General features: G+C 38.6%; 1 protein-coding gene across 1 annotated transcript in view; it reads right to left on the bottom strand.

Moving 5' to 3' along the window:
• The window catches only part of CSNK1G1 (casein kinase 1 gamma 1), a 154,768-nt gene extending 129,016 nt beyond the window's left edge, over positions 1-25,752 (bottom strand). Inside the window, 1 exon segment of the mRNA XM_010598038.3 lies at positions 25,552-25,752. The gene's annotated coding sequence lies outside the window, so the exon portion shown is untranslated.
• Positions 25,753-26,196: the final 444 nt, after the last annotated feature.

The raw sequence follows: 26,196 nt of genomic DNA, 5'->3' as shown, positions 1-26,196 counted from the left end.
AGGAAGCTCATGTTCTCTGGAATATTATCTTAGGTAATTCTTTGAGGCCTTTGGGGGAATGTTTCTCCAGAAGGGATTTCGAAAAACTCACTTCTGTCAAATGCTTGTGCATAATACCAAGCTATAATCACTTTAAACAAGTCTCAGCTTAGAGATTTTTTTTTTCAAATCACACAGGAAATGGAGTCCCAAACCTCTGTGAAGGCATGTTTCTAATTAAAAATATTCAGGGCAATCTTCTTTCTCCTTTTATCATAGCTAAGGTTGGAAGGATAAGTTTTGTGACTGCTTCTCTCTGCTAGGCTGATTTTTCTCCAGTTCTCACTTGTGCAGAGATTAGGGGGTTCTGATTTTAGTAAGGAAGATACCTGGTGGGATTCCAGACATTGCATGATTCTATTTTTTGTCTCCTGAGTTCCATGTTACCTCTTAAATCTGAAACTACAAGCCGTTAGGAACTGGCAGATACCCTCAAGGCAACAGTCATCCCATGCCACAGAGTCGATTCGGACTCAAAGCAACCCTTCAAGACAGAGTGGAACTGCCCCATAGGGTTTCCAAGGCTGTAATCTTTACAGAACCAGACTGCCACATCTTTCTTCAGCAGAACAGCTCACGGGTTCCAACCACCAACCTTTTGGTTAGCAGCCAAGCACTTTAACCACTGTGTCACCAGGGCTCGTTTATGTTACACCAGTGGTTCTGAAATTATACCTTCCCTGTACGTTTAATTTTTTTACTGTTCTCTTCCTTCACCTTTCAAAATTCCTTTCTAAGGGGTTTCCTTTATCAAATAACTATAAGAAAGTATTGTTCTCAAGTCTTTGCCACCCATTCTTAAGATCCCTAAATTTTCCCAGTACCCCTAATTTTTAAAATATGACTTTATAGACTATAAAAACATGTTTATGATACTACCACCAAATAATAAAAATTAAGTATAGTGATGAACAAATGCAAGTACAAGGATGGAAAATAAAAAACTATTTATGTGTTAAGGTGGCAAAACTCTCATTTTCTTTTCATTTTTAATTTTTCATCATTTTCATTATATTATTTATGTAATTAAATAAACAGCACCACCAGTTTAAACTGGCCAACTTCCCTTTACCACTCTTGGTTGAAAAACATGCTACTTTATCCTATCACCCATCCTCTCATGTAACTGTTTCAGGATGTTGGTAAATTTCTCTGGGCAATCAAACTTATGAAACAATCTCTGTAAAGTCTGTCATGCTGCAGTATTTCAATAAGCTACAGAAGGCTTATCACACCAATCCCACTCTTTATTGCTGTCAGAAATCAGCTAGAAGTATATTTTATAATCAAAATCAATGAAACAAGGAATTCTACTCAATATCACAATCTGCCTATGAAAGAAATCTGGATGAAATCAGGAACAGGTAAACGATTACTATTTCAATGTGTTTCTTCTACAGAGAAGGAAGTCAGAACGCTTTCACAAGCTCGACAGTAGGGGAAGCATACTGACTCACAAAAGGGTTCAAATGGTAAAGCAATAGAGAGAATCCATTTCAACTATGCCTCATTTTCTTTACTGGTAAAATAAAAATGATACTATATGAAAACAATAACCCTGATCTGAGGTGTGGGGCAACCGTGTAGTCAGTGCTTTCTCCCCCTCATCCCTGTTCTTCCTGCAGAGAACTTCAAAGCAGTGTGTGGGAAGGAGGAGGCAAGTAGGGAAGGAAAACTCAGACAAAAGACAGCCATAACCCGTAAAAGGGGCCTCTCCATACAGCCACAGAGGGTCAAGGAGTTTCTTTCTCTCCTTGTCTTCTTGTGCCTGCCCATAAAATTTAAAAAATCATAAAGAATAACTTTATTTTATGCCTCTAGTTTGCTTGCCAGTTTACCTTCATTTATTACTACTGCAGGCAGAACCAGGTTTTCCTTTTCTTCCTGTGACTCCATATTGAACTCACAAGAATCCATTAAGTCCTCTGGGTCTATCTTCAGTAGTAGTAAATAAAGGCAAACAATCCAAAGGAGTAAAACAAAAAACAAAATTTGTCTGTGGGCTGCTTTTAGGTGCCAATCCAGATTACCAGAATCATGAGATGGACAGTCCCTGACTGGGAAAGAGCCCCTCAGTTGAAAATCCAGTGAGAACACTAAGGAGTTAACATTTGAGAGAAGTAGAGGAAGAAACAAGTCCCCCATGGCCTCAAAGGGGGAAAAGTACAGCTAACTCTGTATTCAATGTCATTGCCATTACACTAAGAGACATACATATCACTTTCATTTTGAAATATTAAAGGCACTGAGTAAGAAGGGTACTTCTTTAAAGCCAAAAAAGGGCACAATGGAAAAAGAAGCAATCGGCTAGCCCACTACGAAGAAGCAAAAAGAAAAACCACAACATTTTACCATTGCTTTGAGACGCATTAATTAAAACCAATACTCCTCTGGTAGCTTGTTCACAAATCAAACAGAGAGAGGGGGAAAAATCCTAACACGCCCACAGGATTCCCACAAGCCTGGGCCAAAGTCAATTAAGACAGTGTAGTGAAACTCACGTTAATTTCATACATCTGGCTACATAAAAGCCCATGTCAAAAACAATGCTTTATAATTCTAGAACAGGAAAAACACTGTTTCTCAAAAGATAACTAACTGGCTTTCACTTGCCCCTTTTCCTTTTATACCACTTGTTAATAATCACAAATCATTTTAATCATCAGCTACATAAAATCTTTTAAAGACTAAAAGACAGTATTTGATATTTACAAGCTGCCTAGAAAAATGTGACATAATTAAAAAAGAAACAGTAAAACTTCCTTTTAATGATTATTCCAAGAATAAAATTACTAGCATATTGATCTTCAGGGTAATCCTGTTTTCTCTTCCCCTGCTATCACTATTAGCTATCTTGCCTTTCTCCTCTTTTCTAATTACCCTTTATCTTGTTCCACCTTCTAATCTACTCATGCCTCCACCAACCACAATTTGTTTAACAAATAACTTAAAAAATTATGTAGGTATATATGTCAAACTGTATCAGTGCACCGATGTAAATATCTTTACGTATATTAACACTTCATTAGCCTAACCATTAGGAAACTACATCTTAAATAGGTAAATTTGCTAGAAAATTCAATCTTGTCCTTTTGTACCCTAAAACTAAGTTTATGATGTACTCTAAGTATGTTTAAACAGAATCACTATAAAAATAATTTAACCAATGGCCCTAGCCAATACAATAAGAAAAAAAAGTTAGATATAAACACTACAAAGGAAGAGATTAGAATTTTACAGCATTTTCTCTCACACGGACTCTTACGTAGCCAGGCACATAAAATTATGTGAGTTTAACCTTTTTGGGTGACTGAGAATAACCACTGTGTTGTTCTGTAAAAAATTACGTCCTCAAGCTCCAGTGAAACGTATTAGGCCAAATGCTACTGTTGTTTTAAGAGTATACTTTTTGCTTTCCTCTATGTTAAAAGTTTTATATTAAAAGTTGCTTCTTGCTGTTGTTGGTGTGTTCAGTTTTTAGCAGCATCTTCCTCCCTGGTTTGTAATCTGTCTCCTTTAACTTGCAAACGTGCTATAACAAAACCTGTTAGTAAAGTTACAAAGTTCAGGTGACTAAGCTCTTGGAAGCTTCAGAAGTCTACCTGGAGTACACTGAATTTTAGGGCTCAGACTTTTAGAACAAAGACGTCCTAGCCTACACTTTAGTTCTCAACTGTGCATATATGAAGTTTCTAGGAAAGTGAAACTATGAAAGTCCTATGGGTACAAAAATATGGCGGGATAAAGAAGAGCCAGTTCATTTAATAATTAAGTAAAATACAGCAGATCCAGGAGAAGATAAAACATATGATTAGCACATTGAAAATAATCATTGAGCCTTAATTCATTAAAGAGATTACCTCAGATTTCAGAAAAAAGCAGACTAGTTTGAAGATGTGAACAAATGTCTTTCTTAAGTTATGAATCATAATCATTTAAAAACATTAAAGGAAAGAAAAAAAGAAATGCTGTTTTATGTGTTCAAATACAGACAATAAAATCAAGTTAATAAAAAAATCATTTCTAGTTAGGGGTCCTTTGGGTTTCTTCCTCATACAAATAAATAGGAAAGGTCTATAATTAATATGTAAAATACAAATTCATCTAAAGTGATTTGCTCTGTATTAGGTTAGCCATTGCATCTGTGATTCTCATGCCACCATAATTTGCTTATCAAACCCTCTTTTCCACAGATGTTTTTCAGGCACAGATGATGGTGATTCTCAGTGGCTATAACCCGACAACCTTTGGGGCTGAGTGCTATCTGCACCAAACCAAAACTCAAGGTGGACTAGTCAGCCAACTCTACCAAGTCCTATGTACATAATAATGCAAACTAGAAAAAGCAGATCCTCTGCAATTTTTATTGCCATCTAACATTTCCAGAAATTAATACAATATTGATGTGGCTCAAATTATACTAGTTTTTTAACGTAAATTTTATTTAATTTTCTTTTTTACTTTACAATTAGTTACCAAATGTTTATGGTATCCAAAGACTAACACTGTGTTGTATGATATATATAAAGTATATAAGACAGAGGTAATACAAACATAAGATAACAATTTTCATACATAAAATTGGCAAAGATAAAAGAAAACCATGACATGGAATGCTGGCAAAGTTCAGGAAAAAACATTCTCATGTTGTGCTAACAGGACCACACCACAACCTCTCTGGCAAAATGTTCATTATTGAACTCTAAAAATAACAACATTCACTCATCAAGCCCTAAGGAAATAAGTTTCCTAAGGCACAATGGTTAAGTGCTCGGCTGCTAACTGAAAGGTTAGAGGTTTGAGCCCACCCAGCAGCTCCACCGGAGAAAAGACCTGGCGATCTCTTCCCCTAAAGATTACAGCCTAGGAAACACTATGGGCACTTCCCCTCTGTCATACAGGGTCACTGTGAGTTGGAATTGACTTAACCGCACACCGCCATCACCACCACCAAGGCAATAATAAAAAGCTGATGTTCATCTCAGGATGTATAACCACAAAAATCTGAAAATAACCTAAAAATTAACAATAGAGGTATAGTTAAATAATTTATATGTGCTACAGCCATGAAATAACTACCAGATGATACGGGATAACATTCTCAATTTTATAAACATATATATATATATATATATCTCATATAATCATAGAACAAATTGGAAAGAAAATGTAACTGTTGATGAAGATTATCCTCTAGAAAGCAGTATATGTGGTTTTATTTGGCTCTTCATAACTTTTCTGTATTGTTCAACTTCTTACAATAATCACATATGACATTATCATGTAAATTATTTGAAAAAATTAAAACACCTACCCTCAAAAAAATAACAAAATACCAAGATTATTTCTAAGAAAAAAGAATACGCCAAAAGCATTTTTAAACAAGACAATAATAAATAGTACAAAAAAAAAAATTTTTTTTTTAGTATATTTTATAACAAGGGATTAATAAAAAAAGTTAGCATATATAAAGAAATAAAATTTTAAAGGAATACACATTAAACTGTTACATTTTTCTTGAAGGAGGTAAATTTATAAGCACTTCTACTTTGTTATAAGTTGCCACAATGTTTAAACTTTTTATAATGAATATATTTTACCTCTGTAAACAGCTTACAATAACAGAATAGTTTACTAATCTGAACATTTGAATTAAAACTGACATTTGCAAGAATACATTAGCCCAAGAGTTACTAAACAAAACTACTATTACAAATACAAGTAGTTACTGGTTAAAACCCAAAATCAAACCCTGTGCTGTCAAGTCGATTCCAACTCATAGCGACCCTACAGGACAGGGTAGCACTGCCCCACAGAGTTCCCAAGGAGCACCTGGCAGATTCAAACTGCCGACTCTTTGGCTGATACTTAACCACTACGCCACCAGCATTTCCAGTTACTGGTGAGAGGCACACATATGTCAAAGTAAATACTACTTTATCTTGTATACCTTATTATGATATTGCAATTACATTACACAATGGATTCAGAATGTTATAAAACATATTTATACTGTAATTATAAATGCTGAAATCCTTGAAAAATATTTTAAATTCCACAGAGACCTGTTTCTAGGCTAGGTACTTTATTATTTAAGAAGCAACACATTTGTTCAGAGCATACTTTACTTTTTTACAGGGCGTACCACAGACTATCCTCAAGTCAACCAGAGGCCTGAACTCTACTCTGGTCACTCTTGTCAAAGGCAAAATTAAATTCTCCCACCCCTGTAACTGGTCATCCTGGACACAGGATTTATACAACAATTTGGAGAATCAATCTCATTTCAGTATTAAGGATTAAGTAGAGTCAATGTTTAGTTCCCACTACCCCCGCCAAAAAAAACTTAGTGATTCTGAATATCCAACTCCACACCTTAGTATTTTTTAATATCAGAAGAAAACTAATAGAAGAAAACCAAAGACCCACCCAATGGGGATAGGGAAGAATGTCTGATATAGAGTAACTGAATGTAAGAATTCAACTAAAGGCTAAAAATTCTGAATTCTAATCAGAGATAATCCAGTGACCCAAGTCAACATTTCCAATCTCAGCTTTTTCAACCATAAACTGATGTGAATATTCAAATATAAAGAATAAAATATTTGAAAAACAACTTAAAACTTGAGTTTTTTTTTTAACTAAAAAAGAATTCATTGTCCTAACCTGGTCAGCACACAGACAAATCCCAATGGCCCTGAAATCAGTATTGGTAACTGTGGCAACTTAGAAAGAGTTAATGTATGTTTAGTAACTGGGAGTTGGTATTTTAATACCAAGGATGTAACCTTGGTTTAATCACAGCTGAGTGCATAAAGAGGTTTATGCTGTCAGTACTAGCCTAACAACAGGAAGTTAAATTTCAAAGAGGATACAGCACAACCTTGTCTACCAAATGACTAAAAATGTGTTATTTCAAGATCAAAAGATAATAGTTAACTACGTAAAAATACAGTTAAAACTGCAGCTATAGTTCATGAAATACAATTTCTATTCATTCTCAAAGAATTCTACAGTAAATACTTAGCTGCTACTTTAATCATACTCTTATTTTCTTCATTCAATACTCATCTTGGTTACACTTTTGTTCCTCGCTCATTAACATCAACTTGCTGCCCTCTAAGGTTCCTATCTAACCTTTCAAATTGCTGTTGTCAATTGGATCCCATATAGATAGTTCTTAAAAGAGCATAATGCTCACAGCAGACCTTTTTTACTAATTAAGCTAAACTAAATTTAAAAAAAAAAAAAATTTTTTTTTTTTTTTTTTATTGCTTGGTTTTTAGATGACTTTAATGGGTATTTTTGGTTTACAGTTTAAAGATTATCTCAGAGCAATAGTCTCAGGGGTTCATCCACCCTCCGTGGATCCAGTAAGTTTAGTCCATGAGAATCTGAAATTCTGTTCTGCATTTCCCCGCTTTTGATCCGGATTCTTCTATGGAATCTTTGATCAAAATGTTTAGTAATGGTAGCCAGGAACCATCCAGTTCTTCTGGTCTCATGGCAAAGGAGACAGCTGTTCATGGAGGCAGTTACCCACACATTCCATATCCTCCTCCTATTCCTGACTCTCCTTCCTCTGTTGCTCCAGGTAAATAAACACCAATTGTTGTGACTTAGGTGGCCGCTTGCAAGTTTTTAAGACCCTAGACACTACACAACAAACTAGAAGGTAGAATAGAAGCATTAAACACATTATTAGGCTAATTAACTGGGATGTTCCATGAAACCATGACCCTAAACTTCCAAACCAAGGAACCAAATCCCATGAGGTGTTTGGTTGTACCTAAGAAGCCTCAGCATCTACTCTTTTTTTTTTTTTTTGTCATTGTTGTAGATATATCTACCACATAACTTCCGCCAATTCAACTTTTTACAGGTGTACAACTTATTGACAACAATTAAAATAATCAATGTGATTTTTTCCATCACCATTAACCCCCTCTTCCCCTTCGTCCCAACCCCTGGTAACCACTATTAAACTTCAGTCTCTATACATTTGCCTTTTCCTGTCTTTTTATATAAGTTAGGTCATACAATTTTTGTTCTTTTGTGATTGGCTTATTTTGCTCAAGTTCCATCCATGCTGCAGCATGTATCATGACTTCATTTCTCCTCCTAGCTGAGTAGTTTTCCATCATATGTATATATGTACCACATTTTATTTTATTCATCTGTTGATGGGAATTTAGGTTGTTTCCACCGTTTGGCTATTGTGAATAGTGCTGCAATGAGCATTGGTATACAAATCTCTGTGTGAGTCTCTGCTTTCACATCTTTTGGGTATATACCTAGAAGTGGAATGGCTGGGTCATGTGGTAGTCCTATTTTTAGTTTTTTTAGGAACCCCCACACAGTTTTTCATAACAGTTGTACCATTTTGCATTCCCATCAGTAATGGATAAGGGTTCCAACTTCTCCACATCCTTGCCAAAATTTATTTTTTTATTATTATTTTTTAATCTTAGCCATCCTAGTGGGAATGAAATGGTATTTCATTATGGTTTTGATTTGCATCTCTCTTTTTATGTTTGGTAGCCATTTGAATGTCCTCTTTGGCGAAATGTCTATTCAAGTCCTTTTCCCTTTTTATGAGATTATTTGTCTTTTTGTTGTTGCATTGTCGAAATTCTATAAACATTTTGGTTATGAGGTTCTTGTTGGATATATGGTTTCCGAAGATATTCTACCAGTTGGTGGCTCGTTTCTTCACCTTTTTGTGAAGTCTTTTGATGGACAAAAGTTTTTAATTTTTACGAGGTTCCATTTATTTATTTTGTCTATTGTTGTCTGTGCTTTTGTTTTTTATATTAGATGATGCACTGTTTAAAGCTAAGTATCTTTTTTTTTTTTTATTTAAACAATAAAGTATTACTGATGTTCCTCATCTGGAAAGTTAAAACTAAATTTAAATTTTGTCTCCAATTTTAAAAAATTACCACATTGGATAAAGTTAATGATATGAAAAACGATGAAACCATTTAGCAGCAAGATCTGGGAATTACTATACAAAAAAAGCAAGGGAGGAAAAAAAAAAATGGAGCTATGCTTCCATTTCTGGCAATATGGTCGATTACCCGAACAACCTGCTTACTAAAAACTGAAAATGCCAAATTTAACAAAGCATCAATTCTTGTATTTTTAGGCTCTAAAATTTTCTTGTGGTTCTTTTTTAAATCTTCCATTCTCTCTGCAGTTTTTCATGTTTGCCTTTAAATCCTTAAACTTATTTACAATTATTTTAAAGACCTTGTGTACTAATTCCATCATCTCAGCATTTCTGAATCTACTTCTATTGATTGATTTTTCTCCTAGCTATGAACGACATTTTCCTATTTCTTTGCACATCTAGTTAACAAAAAATTGAGGATAGTGGTTCCCCTAAAAGCTTAGAAAGAACAAAGAGCCTTCTCTAAGGTACTGGTAATGTTCTATTTCTTTAATTGAGTGACAGGTACACAAGTGCTCACTTTTAGTTTTTAAACTATACATAACACTTTTTATGTATACTGTAATAATTTAAAAAATATTTTAAATTGAGTTGAATGCTTTGAAAAGATTCAGTAAGAAAACTTAAAACAAAAAAAACACAGGGTGGCATCACCAAAAATGGCACAGTAGCAAAGTCCTTTATCCCTTGGTCGCCAGGTATTTTTAGCTACTTCCTCTTATAGACAGAGAAATTTGAGCTTGACATCCTGGCCCTGCCAATTACCAGCAGCATGAACTTCGGGAGTAACCTTCCTTATTGCCTCATCTGTAAAATGGGAATAATAGCCACCTCAGTAGCCTGCTGTCAGAATGAAATGAGATAGTCTCCAAAGGATTTAGCATATTGCCTGTTACATAAACACTCAAAAAATATAGCTATTGGCATCACTATTATTCACTGTTCTTACTAATTCCCTAGAATAGGCCCTCACTGCTGCTAGATTATGTCCACGCCTCCTGAACTGCCCTCTCTCATTCTGAACTTTCAGTGTCCAAAGGATTCTGCACATCACTATCAGATTTACCTTTTATAAACGCAAATACACTGTTACTCTCCAACTTAGAAACATTCAATGGGTCCCTATCTATTAACACATCAAATCTAACCTTCTCTACCTAGCTTTTATCACCCTCTACTAATAACCATTTTCAGGCTTTTGCATACATGAGAATCATCTGGAGTGCTCGGTAAAGTACAGATTGCAGAGCCCCACCCGAGAGTTTCCAATTCAGTAGTCTGGAGCAGGGCCTGATGCTGATGCTGTTGGCCAGGAAATCACACTTTGAGAAGCACTCCTCTAACATATGACCCCATTCTGCCTCCCGAGGCTTGTTCCTACTTCCTAACTAGCACACTCGGCTTTGATCGGATTAGTCTTTTCACAGGCTGTGCCCATTTCTCTCTCCCACTTCACTTTTGCTGCTCTAAAACACTTCCTTGCCTATCCAAATCCTACCCATCATTTAAGTCAGTGCTTCTCAACTCTGCCTGAATGTTACAATCATCTGGGAGAAGCTTTTTAAAAATATGGACGTTTCACTCCTGGGATTCTGATGCAGTTGATCCTGGGGTAAATTTACCCAGGTGATTCTAATGAGCAGTCTGTGTTGAGATCCAGTGCTTTACCTTCAGTCTCCTTCCCTGCACAACTATGAGAACAGCATTTAATTTTCTCCTCTCCAAATTCCTGCAATGTTCACAGATTATGTCATCAAGTTTGCACTACATTCCATATCAGATTGTGTTGTTCTATACTTCTCCCTGTAAGTCTTGTTCATCTTACTTGAGCAGTGAAAGTAGGGACTATATCTTCAATGTTTATATTCCTACAGCACCTACTACAGTGATATACACACAGTAGGAGTTCTGTGATTATTTTCTTATTGCCTGTGGATTGGAATTAGAATTCAGAGCATTAAAATATTTTTTTATCTACTGTCCAATTCAAGAAACAATACTCCCCCCCCGCCCCCGCTTTTTTCATAGAGTTCTGCAACAAACTGATTTTGTTATGGTGAGTTGCTTAACCCCTTCCTTCCCCAATAAATAAACTGGAGAGAAAAATACTAATGTGCCTAAATGCTATGGAGTATAATTAAATGATTAACAGCACCATAAATGGTTCCACAGTTACTTCCCTTAGAGCAAATGGCTTTTGCTAAATCCATTAAAGGCTGTTTCCATACAGTTACGGAGAATCCAAGCACACATATTTAAAGATGTTAAAGCTCTGAATAGTTCCATGATTTGTTTTCTCAGCAGATGTGCATCAAGCCCTGAATTCACCAGATGCATATTAAATTAATCTGTACTTTCAGTTTTTACGTAACAGTCCACTTTAGTTTTATAAATACACCACCACGTGAAAGCAGAATTCCACTGTTGCTCTACGGCATTAAATATTGACAGATTTTCTCCAGTATGCCAAGGAAAAAAAAATTAAGACTCATTTAAATGCAACCAAATGTGTACTTGCTAAATACAGGCTATAATACGGTCATTATTTTTGAGTTGGCTGATTTCTAAGTGTGAAACACAACAAATTTGTTCTTAACTAAAGATCAATGACACCTGGTACCTGAAAAAAATACACAATACTTTAGACATTAACTAAGAATTCAATCAAATATCTGGATCTAAGAAATACTGTGATAGTTTAATCGACCATTTAAATTTCTTGGAAAATTTACTTCTTATAAACCATAATTTATTCATTAACTAAAATGAAAACATCGGTATAGGTATATCAGAAATAAGACTGGGAGCCAGAAGACCTGGGTTTCAGTCTGACTCATTAACTAGTTATTCAATCTCGAGCAAGTCACTTAGACTCTGTGTTTAGGTATTCTCAGCTATAAAATAAAAGGGTCTAACTAAACCATCTCCATGTTTTCTTTTAGCTTTATGATTCTACGATCTTTGAAGATCAAGAAACACAAGCATTAACCAGATGGATCCCATTAAACACAAAGTAAGCTTGGGTATTGATTGATTTGGAGAGCATCTATCTTTGGAGAATCTAAGTGCTTTCATACAAATAGTTCCTAGAATCTGTTCACGTTTAACTAGGTGAAAAAGCAAACAAAAATCCACCAAACAGAGCTATTAAACAATTCTTGCATCATATCCTAGACGACCAGAAAATGTGGATGCCGGGATATTGATTACAGTTAAGATGTTTTGGAAAATAGAAGGTGTCCTAGAAGTCCAGGGCAGGACAGTTGTAAAGCCAACTGAAAGCCAACAGTAACTACTTAGACTACATGAAAAATAGTCTCAGGAAAGCATTCTATTACTTTTAGGATTGCTGTTCCCACCCTGAGTCAGAATTGGAAATAACAAGGCAACTATAGCAGTATCCATGTTGTCTCCTCCCACTCACACTTCGCAAGCTCAAGCTTCTGGACAGTCTTCAACAAGTGTAATCCAAAATCCAAATCCCTTGGCGTCGAGTCTATTCCAACTCATAGCAACCCTATAGGACAGAGTAGAGCTGCCCCACAGAGTTTCCAAAGAGCACCTGGTGGATTCGAACTGCTGACCTTTTGGTTAGCAGCCATAGCACTTAACCACTATATCACCAGGGTTCCCAACAATTGTAATTAAAAAAAAAAAAAAAAAACCCACTGCCGTTGAGTCGATTCCAACTCATGGTGACCCTATAGTAAGCAGCGAACACTGGAGAAGGTGGCCAAGAAATCTGTATAGCTCAAACACGGCACGACAGTACAATGCAAGTGGTGATGTCCCCTAACGTTTAGTGACAGTCCAAAAATTCTGGATTTGGACCTACTCTCAAGCCTCTTTACCACCTGCCACTGTCATATGGCTGGTACCACATTTAGCTCACACTTCCTAATGCCCTAGTAGGACCCCCAACACAGCATTAAGCACTTTTCACTTAACATCTAAAGATCTAAAATCAACTTTTTTGAATGGTAAACCCAGACTCTTAACAAGAATCTAATTACATCCAAGACTGTCAGGAAAATCTCATTTAAAAATCACTCCCACAAATTATTTTATTCATTTTAGTTCATTTAAAAAACAAAACTATGCCACATTAACACCTTTCGAACAGAAAAAAAAACCCGTAAGACAATAGGACATTCATAAGCAAAAATACGAACACAGACACAGTCTTTAAACGTTTCACCAAGATTAACTCAAGATGACTCTTAGATCTAAATGTAAAATGCAAAACTATAAAACTTCTAGGAGAAAATCTAGATGACCTTAGGCTTGGTGATAAGTTTTTAGACAGAATACTAAAAGCACTACGTATGAAGGAAAAAAATTGGTCAGTTGCACTTTATTAAAATTAAAAAACCTATCTCTGTGAAAGACACTGTTAAGACAATAAAAGGACAAGCCACAGACAGGGAGAAGATATTTGCAAGACACATATCTGATAAAACACCTGTATACAACGTACGTAAAAAAACTCGTAAAGCTCAACAACAGTTGAATGGACACGGGAAATTTGGGGTGGAAAGGAGGAGTGTGCCGTCCCATTATAGGGAGAGCAACTAGGGTCACATAACAATGTGTGTATAAATTTTTGTATGAGAAACTAACTTGAACTGTAAACTTTCACTTAAAGCATAATTTAAAAAAAAAAAAAAGCTCAACAATAAGAAAAACAACCAAATTTTAAAAATGGTCAAAAGATCTGAACAAATACCTCACCAAAGGAGATAGATACACAGATGGCAAATAAGCATGTGTAAAGATCTCAACATCTGTGTCATTCCAAACCAAACCAAACCCAGCGCTGTCAAGTCGATTCCGACTCATAGCGACCCTACAGGACAGAGTAGAACCGCCCCGTAGAGTTTCCAAGGAGCGCCTGGCGGATTTGAACTGCCAACCCTTGGGTTAGCAGCTGTAGCACTTAACCACTACACCACCAGGGTTTCCATCTATGTCATTAGGGAACTGCAAATTCAAACAACTATAAGATCCCACTACACACCTATTAAATTTTTTAGAATGGCTAAAATACGAAAAACTGACAACAGCAAATAGAAATGCCCATTCATTGCTGATGGGAATGTAAAATGGTACAACCACTTTGGATGACAGTTTAGTAGTTTCTTACAAAGCTAAATGTAGACCTACTACAGATACAGCAACGGCACTCCTAAGTATTTATCCAAAGGAGTTGCAAACAGGTTTACACAAAGACCTGCACACAAATGTTTACAGCTGCTTTATTTGTAATCATCAAGATGTCCTTCAATAGGTGAATGGATAAACTGTGACACCTCTATGCTGTTGTTGCTAGTTATCATCAGTCAATTCTGACTCATGGCGACCCCACGTGTGCAGAGCAGAATTGCTCCACCAAGTTTTCAAGGCTGTGACCTTTTGGACGCAGATCACCAGGCCTGTCTTCCAAGATGCCCCTGGGTAGGTTCAAACAGCTACTGGCAAGTAGTCAAGTATTTAACCATTTGAGACACCCAGGGACTCTGTGGTACTCTGTACAAAGGAATATTATTAAATGATAAAAAGATATGAGCTATCAAGCCATAAAAAGACATGGAGCAATCTTAAATGCATATTGCTTAGTGAAAAAGCCCGTATGAAAATGCTATGTACTGTATGACATTCTGGAAAAGGCAAAACTATAGACAGTAAAAGATCGGTGACTGCCAGGGGACTGGGGGGAAACAGGAGGGATGAAAGGTGAATCACAGGGGATTTTTATCTATATTCTGTATGAAACTGTACACGTCATTGTGTATTGTGTATTTGTCAAGCCCATAGAACAAAAAAAAGAGTGAACCTTAATTTAAACTATGGACTATAATTAATAATAATATATAAATATTGAGTCATTATTGTAACAAATATACCACAATAATGCAAGATGCTAAAAATAGGGGAACTGTGTGTGAGGGTAGGGGAGTGAGGAGGTATATGGAACTCTACGCTGTTTGACTCAATTATTCTGTAAATCTAAAACTGTTCTAAAATGTAAAGTTTTAGTTATTTTTTAAAAATTCAATAGGTATCTACAGTCTCAAAGAGCAGATATTGCCACTTTAACCAGTAACCAGTTTCCATCAAGTTGATTTCAACTCTTGGCAACCACCTATGTGTCGGAGTAGAACTGTTCTCCATAGAGTACAGAAATTCTAGTAAAGTGAAAAAAATTAGAAGACTTTAATACAAAAACCTACATTTCACTGTGAGTTAGCATAATTTACAGGTAGTTCCACTCCAACAACTCTGTTGTAAATGAGTTCTGATGTAAGTCGAATACCTCTTTTTTTTTTTTAAGTTATCGTTATTATTGCTTATTATGAGTATCTTTATAAATCCGTTGTTTGTCTTAGGGGCTGGAAAGATTACATATAAACTTAGATACATTTTAACATTGCATGTAGCACATATTGGTAACAATAAGATGCACAAAAAGAATCCCAAAACATAAGTGCAGTTTGTTGTAACTCAAATACGTTTTAAGTCAGGGACTACCTGTGTATGTTTTCTATCTATGGACATATAATAAGAAAAATCACATAAATTAAATACTTGTATCTTGAAACTGCTTCCCATCACTTAAGGGCTGCTAAGTTTCTGAATTTTCTATTCCCTTGCCTTCTTCCTGGCATTGGCGATTTTTCTGCTCAATGACACCTCCATCAGGGTACGACCTCTAGGAAATGGAGAAGAAACCCAGCTGGGAAGCTGCTTGACAGCAGCTGCAGTTAGTAATTTAGACTGAAGGAGCTAAAATGAGATTTGGTGATTATCATGGACACTCAAACACAAAAACAAAAGGTAAACATTTTCACTTCATTCATTTATGGCAACAAATTATATTTATTACACCCCTTTTTCTAGGCTAAGAAAGAATGTATAAACAACAGAGATCAATGTAGGTCCAATGCTGTTGTTTCAGTAAATCTACACGGCATTTTGATAGAGCACCCAGAGCAGCGTGGCACCAAGTCTTCTAAGACGGCGAGGGCAACCACTACCTGTCCAATCAGCTTCTCTGGCCGTGGCTGACTCCAAGACAGTCCCTCTATACCCAGTATGTACATACCCCCATTGTGATGAGTGAGAGATTATTAGAGAACAATTTCTATCCCTGATACCTCAGCCTCTGCCAGTACTACACTGCCCACCTGGAGCTTCTGAGAGAAGGACAGACCACAGTGGTGTAGGAACAGTCCATCTGTCTTCCGACCTCACCAGAACATTCTGCCATACACCAAGCATCGTTTTTCTTTTACCCAGATGGTTCTCTCTTTAGGCCATTTCTGGGACTCCATACTAGTTCTACTTTAATATTTCTCAAAGATGCCTGGCTCTTTATGGTCCATGCTAGGTACCAACAATAATCTCAACAAGTTATGATCTTTTCCAGCTCAATACAGCCAAAAGCCTGTCCTTAGGATTTACTAAGAATCCAAACTGAAAAGTGCCAAGTATGTGCCCTATGAACTGTATGGTACACATGCAGATGAAAGCTATAGCTACAAGCATATAGGTGAGGCAAAACCCCCTGCTGAAAGAGTAAATTTAAATGAGCTTATCAATAAATCAAAACCCCTCAGCAGAAGCTTCTCTTCTGGTTAGTTAAACATACCAGGTAAAGATGTATTATAACACCTCCATATCCACTTTTTTAGCAACTTCCACTAGCAAGTGCACTATGGTAAACACTACTGACAAAAATCGTTTAATAAGTGAATGACAACAACTAAAGATAAACGAAGCTACCAAATATTCAGAGAGTTTGAAGTAACAATTACTGTTAACCAATATCTTTGGTCATCCTGTATAACTCAATATAAAAATGCAAGTTTTTTAGTAACATGTTTGTTAATATAGCTAAAATCATATAACCTAAATCTATTAAAGATTTTTCTATTTGAAAAATAATCAGATGAATTCAAAGCCACGAAACACGAAGGAAGTGGGGGAATAAGGAATCTGAAACAGATGGCATATCCCTAATATTTTTTCATAAGTCCATCTTGAACACAATCCCAATAATGTCAAAATCCAAGGTTTCCAAATAAGCAATCTACAAAACTTAAAATGTTAATTCTGGAGTAAATTCATTGTCGCCCCTCCCTCAGTTTCTCAAAGATTCTATAAGTAGAAACAAATAAGATGTTAAAAAGGGAAAAACCATCATTTCACAAATTCAGAAGTTCTTTCAGGATAATCTACTTCCACTTACCTAAAGCCACTGAAGTAGTTTCTATCAAGATTGGGGATACTGAAATCTGTCTGATGGCCTCTTTTTCTGGATACAATGATTACTTACCCTAACTAAAGATCAAATCATATCTCCATAAAAAAAATAATCTGAAATAGAAATGGGCTCTGGAAAAATGCTTACTTGGACTGAGTAAAGAGAAAGCACTGCCTGGACATAGCTTAACGTTTCCACAGTAGCTGTTTCATTCCTAGTTTTGTATTTTATTCATTATATGATTCTAGTACGTGGTGTGTAAACCTTCCCAAACTTCAGTAAAACTTTCTGAGATCATTCAAGAGATGGATATTAAAAGAAGGTTTGGTCATTTTTAGATATCCTGACAAGCAAATTCCATAACTGAAAACTGCAAAGGTACCTGGAATAGCCACATATTTTATTTGAGTACAAGAGATCATCAAGAAAAGCACTACCTCTAAGAGTCGATATTAACTGCATACAATTTAGACAGACCTTTTTATTCTAACAGCTAATATCTTATCTTCTATACCAAAATAAATGGTTTACTAATCAGTTTTATGAGAAGATAGGAAGAAAATGGGTGTTTCTGGTTGCTTTACCAAAGAAAGCTTTAAAAGATGATAAAAAATGGAGTTCCTCAAAAGTTTAAACACAAAATTAACATATAACTCAGCAATTCTACTCCAAAGTATGTATCTGTTATGGATTGAATTATGTGTCCCCAAAACACGTGTTGTAAAAGTCCTAACCTCTACCTCTGTGGTTATAATGCCATTTGGGAATAGTTATGTTAATGAGGCAGGATTAGTGTAAGTGTGTTTCGAGTCAATCTCATTTGAGATATAAAAGAGGTTGAACAAGAGCAGAGCAGAGATGGGGGAAGAAAGATGCCAAGCCACATGAAGATCTCCCAGGAGCAGAAGACCAGAGGAGACAAGCTGACAGAGAGAGAAACCTTCCCCTAGAGTCAGCGCTCCAAATTTGGTCTTCTAGCCTCCTAAACTGTGAGAATATAAATTTCTGTTTGTTAAAGCCACCCACTTGTGGTATTTCTGTTACTAGGTAACCAAGACAGAGTTTGGTACCTGAAGAGAGGGGTGTTACTCTAACAGATAACCTAAAATGTGGAAGTGATTTTTGAATTGGGTTATGGTTAGAGGCTGTTTTAAGGTGAAGAGTTTTAAGGTGTCTATGAGTAAAAGCCTAGACTGCCCTGAAGAGATTGTTGGTAGAATTATGGATATCAAGGAAAGTATTGTGAGGGCTCAGAAGGAAGCAAGGAGAGCTAGAGAGAAAGTTTCCATCATCCTAGAGAATATATATGGCTCCAGCAAAAGACTGTTGCTAGAAATGCGGATGTTAAATGTGCTTCTGGTGAGGCTTTCAAAGAAAACAATGAACATGTGATTGGGCAATGGAGGATGGGCAATGCTTCTTATGCAGTGGCAAAGAAGTTGTCTGAATTATGTTCAAATGTCTGATGAAAGGCAGAACTTGGAAGTGATGAACTTAAGTATCTGGCTGGTGAGATGTCTAAGCAAGATCTTAAAGGGGCTCCGTGGTTTCTTCTTGCCGCTTACAGTAAAATGTAAGAGGAAGGAGACTTACAAATGAACTGTAACTAGACTAAACCAAAAGCAAAGAAGTTTCCTGAATAAACTGAATGCTTCGAAGGCCAGTGTAGCAGGGGCAGGGGTTTGGGGATCATGATTTCAGGGGACATCTAGGTCAACTGGCATGATAAGATCTGTTGAGAAAACATTCTGCACCCCACGTTGAAGAGTGGCGTCTGGGGTCTTAAACGCTAGCAAGCAGCCATCTAAGATGCATCAACTGGTCTCAACCCACCTGGATCAAAGGAGAATGAAGAACACCAAGGACACAAGGTAATAATGAGCCCAAGAGACAGAAGGGGCCACGTGAACCAGAGACTACATCATTCTGAGACCAGCGGAACTAGATGGTGCCCGGCTATAACCGATGACTGCCCTGACAGGGAGCCCAATGGAGAACCCCTGAGGGAGCAAGAGAGCAGTGGGATGCAGACCCCACATTCTCATAAAAAGGCCAGACTTAATGGCCTGACTGAGACTAGAAGGACCCCAGTGGTCATGGCCCCCAGACCTTCTGTTGGCCCAGGACAGGAACCATTCCCGAAGCCAACTCTTCAGACGTGGATTGGACTGGACAATGGGTTGGAGAGGGATGTTGGTGAGGAGTGAGCTTCTTGGATCACGTGGACAGTTGAGACTATGTTGGCATCCCCTGCCTGGAGGGGAGATGAGAGGGTAGAGGGGGTTAGAAGATGGTGAAATGGACACGAAAAGAGAGTGGAGGGAGAGAGCGGGCTGTCTCATTAAAAAAAATTTATTTTATCTTATGTTTTTATTAGGGGGAGAGTAATTGGGAGTATGTAGCAAGGTATATATGGGTTTTTGTGTGAGAGACTGACTTGATTTGTAAACTTTCACTTAAAGCACAATAAAAATTATTTTAAAAAATGAACTGTGCAAAATGAAAACAGAACTTAAAGATTTGGAAAGTTCTGTTGTACAAAGTAAGGACACATGTCCTAGAATGTTCACCAAGGACATGGCTACATAATCTTTTGTTAAAGAGATTAAGCCTGTGACCAATGGATCTAACCAACTACCACAGCAGAAAACCCATCAGCTTATGTTGTAGGGCAAAGGAACAATACAAAATGAAAGAAACCTGTATAACTCTTGGAATTAGACAGGCACAAAATAAACCAAAGGAGGTACATCTGTTGCCCTCCAAGAAAAGAAAAGAACCATCCTTGGAGTAATTTGAGATCAGCAGAACTGTTGGAAGAAGCATAGGAAGCAGAGCTGCCTCAGTTTCAAAGGATGGGGCCAAGGCTTCCTAGATTTTGAAGAGACAGATCTTCACCAATTGGCTTCCAGAGTGTGGGGTTGCTGGTCACAAGTGCCAGGGGAATGGGGCCACGGCCCAAACCTGAGGGGGTGGGGCTGCCATGACCAAGGGGCAGAAGAAGAGAGCCTGCCAAAGCTAAGAGGGTGAGGCTGTCATTCAGATGGACTAGGAGATGGGGCAGCCCAAAGCCTAGGAGCAAAGGTTTCATCCCAGTGGACCTAGAAGGCGGAGCTCAAGTCCAGGGCCAATGGACCTCACCCAGAATCCAGAGAGCACTGCCAACACGCAAAGTCTGGAGAGCACGGCCACTGCCCAGATGGTCTCAGAGAACAGAGGTTTGTATTCAAGCCTTGAGAGCTAATGTAATTTGTTCCACTGGGTTTTAGACTTTTTTGGTGCCTGTTATCATTTCTTTCCCTCCAATTACTTTTTTTTTTTTTTTTTTTACAATTTTTATCGTGCTTTAAGTGAAAGTGTACAAATCAAGTCAGTCTCTCACACAAAAACCCATATATACCTTGCTACATACTCCCAATTACTCTCCCCCTAATGAGACAGCCTGCTCTCTCCCTCCACTCTCTCTTTTCGTGTCCATTTCGCCAGCTTCTAACCCCCTCTACCCTCTCATCTCCCCTCCAGGCAGGGGATGCCAACACAGTCTCAACTGTCCACGTGATCCAAGAAGCTCACTCCTCACCAACATCCCTCTCCAACCCATTGTCCAGTCCAATCCATGTCTGATGAGTTGGCTTCGGGAATGGTTCCTGTCCTGGGGCCAACAGAAGGTCTGGGGGCCATGACCACTGGGGTCCTTCTAGTCTCAGTCAGACCATTAAGTCTGGTCTTTTTATGAGAATTTGGGGTCTGCATCCCACTGCTCTCCTGCTCCCTCAGGGGTTCTCTGTTGTGTTCCCTGTCAGGGCAGTCATTGGTTGTAGCCGGGCACCATCTAGTTCTTCTGGTCTCGGGATGATGTAGTCTCTGGTTCATGTGGCCCGTTCTGTCTCTTGGGCTCATCATTACCTTGTGTCCTTGGTGTTCTTCATTCTCCTTTGATCCAGGTCGGCTGAGATCAATTGATGCATCTTAGATGGCTGCCTGCTAGCGTTTAAGACCCCAGACACCACTCTTCAAAGTGGGATGCAGAATGTCAATTTCTCTCATTTGTAATGGAAATGTGTACCTTGTGCCCATTCTACCACTGTACTCTGGAAGCAGATAACACGTATTCTAGATTTCAGGAGTTCGCATGAGAAGAGGAATTTTGCCTCAAGGTGGAATATGCCTAAAGTCTCATCCATATTTGATTAAGATGCTTCAGAAGATGAGATTTTGGACTTGGGAGCTGATTTAAGACTTTTGTGATAATATGATGGGGTGAATGCTTTGCATGGAGGAAGGATGTGAATTTTGGAGGTTCAATGAGTGGAATGTTACAGATTGAATTATGTCCCCTAAAAACATGTGTTATAAATCCTAACATCTATGCCTGTGATTATAATACCATTTGAGAATGGGTTATCTTTGTTATGTTAATGAGGTAGGATTAGTCTAGGGTATATCTTGAGTCAATCTCTTCTGAAATATAAAAGAAATTAAACAAGGCAGCAGAGCAGAGATGGTGGAAGGGAGATACCATGCCACAGGAAGCCTGCCCAGGAGCAGAAAGAGAAGAAGCAAGGACCTCCCTCCAGAGCTGACGGTGAGAGGAAGCCTACCCCCAGAGCTGGTACCCTGAATTTGGACTTCTATCCTCCTAAACTGTGAGAAAATAAATTTCTGTTTGTTAAAGCTACCCACTTGCAGTATTCTGGTTATAGTAGCACTAAATAACTAACATAATATCCAAAAAAACTGAAAGCAGGAATGCACACACGTACTTGTACACCAATGTTCACCAGATTATTATTCACAAAAGCCAAAAGTGGAAACAACCTAAATGTCCATCAACAGATGAATGGATCAAACAAAATGTATATACATACAACTGAATATTATTCAGCCATAAAAAGAAATACAGTTTTGATACATGCTATAACATGGAACAACCTTGAAAACTTTATGCTTAATGAAATGTCAATCACAAAAGGATATTGTATGACCCCACTTACATGAAATATCTAGAATAGGCAGATGTATAGAGATCAAAGTTTATTAGTGATTATCAAGTGCAGGATGGAAGGAGAAAGGGAGAGTTAATGCTAAAGGAGCTCTAAGTTTCTGTTAAGGGTGATGGAAAAATTTGGAAATGGATAGTTAAGATGGTTGCACAACATTATGAATGTAATTGTTATCGCTGAATTGTACAGGTAAGAAATGTTGACAGAGAAGAAGTTAGCCTACAGGACTAACAGTCTACGAGAACCTTGGCTTCATCTGCCCCGAGACCAGAAGAACTAGACGGTGCCCAGCTACCGCTAACAGCCACAATAGATGGATCCTGTCAGAATGGGAGAAAAATGTGGAACAGAAGTCAAATTCTTAAAAAGTTCACACTTACTGAACTAGTTGAGACGAGGGAACTCCCCAAGGTTATCGACCACCCTGAGATACTTCATAAACCTTGAACCAAAACTACACTGAGGTCACCTTTTAGCTAAATAACAGATTGGTCATAAAATAAAGAATATTACCAGTGAGTACCACAGACCTTCAAAAAATCATCTATATCAGACCAAATGGTCAACAACTACTCTAAATCATCTACATCAGACCAAAACGGTCAACAACTACCCTAAAGTGGGTAAGGGGACAAGGAAGCCAGATTATTAGAAACAAAACATCCAGAATGGAATTGAGAATGTTGACACATTGTGAAAACTATAATGAATATCACTGAACGATTTGTGTAGTAATTGTTATATGGGAACCTAATTTGCTGCGTAAACTTTCACCAAAAACACAATAATATATTATTTAAAAAAAAAAAAAGGTTGAAATGGCAAATGTTTGTTAAATATATTTTTACTACAATAAAAAGTTTATACACAACAGGTAATAATGATAATTGAAAAATAGCAAAAGGCTTGGTACATGCTAAAGACTTCATCCTCTCAGGAGAGCCATTTAGAAAGTAGACTAACTTTAAAAAAAAAAAAAACCTATAACTGTAGCAAAACATAACCTGAACTCTTTAAAAGACAGAACCATGGGGAAGAAATACATTTGAAATTTTCTTTCACATTTAGGCATGTATCTACAAAACTTGTTACCGTGGAGTCGATTCCGACTCACAGCAATCCTGTAAAGCAGAGTAGAACTGCCCAATAGGTTTTCCTAGGTTTCCACATCTTTCTCCCGTGAAGCAGCTGATGGAATGGAACCTCGGTTAGCAGCTGAGGGCTTTAACCACTGTGCCATGAGGGCTCCCTGCACATACCTATAAACCTCTCTAAAAGGTATTCCAAAATTAATATCAAATTACAAACTTTGCACCCAATTCTCACATAAACAAAATATCTATTATTAAAGCAAGTTATTTGATTTTTGTCCTTTGTCTAAATATAAAGTACATTTAAAAATTAAAAATACTAAAATTTACATCAAAAACTGTATTAGCTGAAAAGCTGGCATATAATAGGTTACACTGTATCCACAAAACAAATGAATATAAAGACTTAATGTTTCTCAGATTTATTTCTATATTCTGATCATGAAGGATTTAAAGGCAGAAATTTATTCCATTTCCATTTATTTTATAGAGTATTATACATATAAGAATTCTATAAGTTTTGCTAAGAGTTTAAATCTAAGTAAGGCGAATCGTGCTACTGATGTTGATTTTAATCTTGAAATTACAACTATTTACTACTTTATGCCCCAATTTTAAGTTGCTTCAAAGAAACACGTGATTTTAATTAAGATTTACATATACTACTTTTAAAATGTTTTTCTTGTTATCAACCCATACTGGATACACCACAAAAGACCTTGCTCAATTCAATAAATGCACATATTCTGCTGATATCTGAATTTCATGCCACTTAATGTTCAGCTTCTAGAACCCAGTGAAAGTCCTGTTGTATACAAATATGTCTTGGAATATTGTAAACCAGTCCCCGTCCTGTCTCGAACTTTGTTCCACAAAACTGGGCTGCCATTGACGGTTTAAGATTAATGATGATAATTCATCTTGCAACTCCAAGGTGCTTACGTTTAAAAATGGGCTATTATTTAAACACATTATGCCTTTTTATGATACTAGTAAGAAACATATTTTACTTATGAGAAAAATGAGGGTCTGGTAGGTTCCACCACCTGCCCAAGATCAACAGCCAGCAAGTGGCACAGTCTGGGCTCTATCCCAGATTTACCTACCTCAAAGCCAATATTTCCACTTGACCAATTATCTCCTTAAAAGATTAAGAGGCAGGTTCAACAGCAGAGATTCTTGTCTCTCCAAATGTTCCCATATCTATTCTGAGACATCAATCACCACACAGTACCTAGAAATTCAGGCACTGATTCAAATATAAATGGAGAGGATCTTTCTGCTTCATTTAAACTAGAGCAGGTTTACTGGCAGGTAGGAAAGAGGTTGGAAAAGGCTTGCTTCAACATGTCTCGCCTAGACCTCTGTCTATACGGTTCCACCAGTCATTATACACACACATGTACTATACAAGGCTACTCCTAACTAGCCTATAGTTCGCTGCCTTTCAGAATTGCACTTTTTTAAGATCATTTATACTAGATTCAATAGCGGGCTGAGAGTCTTGGTTGAACATAGCATTCCGGCACTTCCCAAACATCTGAAGAATTATTTAGGGACAACAAACCCTCTTTCGTTTACGGTGTGATGCCTACCCACTCGGGGGGCACTGCTCCTGCAGGACGCTGGGGTGTGGGAACAGTAAAGGAAGTGGGGGAAGCGCACGGAAGTTGGGTGGAGTGAGGTCTCCTTACCCACTCTTCTACCCTAGCTCCGCCAAGGGCGGCTCCCCGCCGTGCCCAGCGACTCGGAACCCCGCGACCCTCGAAGCTCAGCTCCGTCCCAGCGGGTTGGACAGAAGAGGCGGGCAATGAAAGCATGGGCTTGCCCCAGCAACCCGGCCGAGATCTGTCCTCTCCTTTCGGCTCTGGAGGATGCTCCCGCTTTCAGAGCAAGCCCTCCAAGGCACAAGCCCTCCAAGGCACAAACTCCCCGTCCGCACGGGCCGAAGTCTTTTACTCCAAAGGGGCGACTCCGCCGCCTGCCTCCTCCCTGCCACCCGGAACTCTCCGCCTGGGGTGTCCCCTAACCCCTCCATTCCGCCACCGCAACCCTTCACAGACACACACGCCGGCCTGCGCCCCACCCGGGATCCCGGCGTCCCCCACCCCGCCCGGGGGAAGGGCCCCCAGCCAGCCTCCACAGACAACACACTCCCTCAGAGCCCAGCTTCCCAGGCCACGTCGAAGCCGGAGTGGGTACCTGGTCCGGCCGTGCTCCCAGGCTCAGGTGCGGCGGGCGCGGTCCCCTCTCGGAAGCGCCGAGTGCTCTCTACCCGCCCGCAGCGGTGGCTTCTCTCTTTCCCAGGAGCGGGAGGGAGGAGAGGCGCGGGCTGGGAGGGGGGAAGAAAGGAGCGGAGGGGCAGCGGGAGCCGAACCGGAACCGCTAGCGCTGGCCCCGCCCACAGGCCGGCGCCCGCGGAGCAGCTGCTAGGACAGACCGAAAGCCGGCAGGGAGGAACAGACACATCTACTTCCGGGTCATTCCCTCTGCTGCCCCCCTCCTTAGCAACCGCGTGGGGTTGCTAAGCGGAAGTGCCTTCAACTACTCCCACCCTAGTATCTCAGGGACTACTAGGAGGTAACTGCGAGTGTTGTACTCCCCTTTGGCAACAGCCCCTTGCCTCTGTTCACGGTCTGAGACCGAGCACACGCCTCGCTGCCACAGTCACGAAGCCCATCGCGCTTTTCCCTCCAGCTGTCCCCAGCCCCATATACACCAATCCCTTCTGCCTGAGTCCGAGGCCAGCAGTGGCTCCTCCTGAGGCTCTCTCCAGACCCTCGCGTGAGTTATTTTCTGGCGGTTTAGCAAGGATCTCCCTCTTGTGGATTTTCAGTTGTGTTTCAA

This window comes from Loxodonta africana, chromosome 13 (genome assembly GCF_030014295.1).
Source record: "Loxodonta africana isolate mLoxAfr1 chromosome 13, mLoxAfr1.hap2, whole genome shotgun sequence".
Lineage (NCBI taxonomy): Eukaryota > Metazoa > Chordata > Mammalia > Proboscidea > Elephantidae > Loxodonta > Loxodonta africana.
This window is presented reverse-complemented; position numbering and strand designations above follow the sequence as displayed.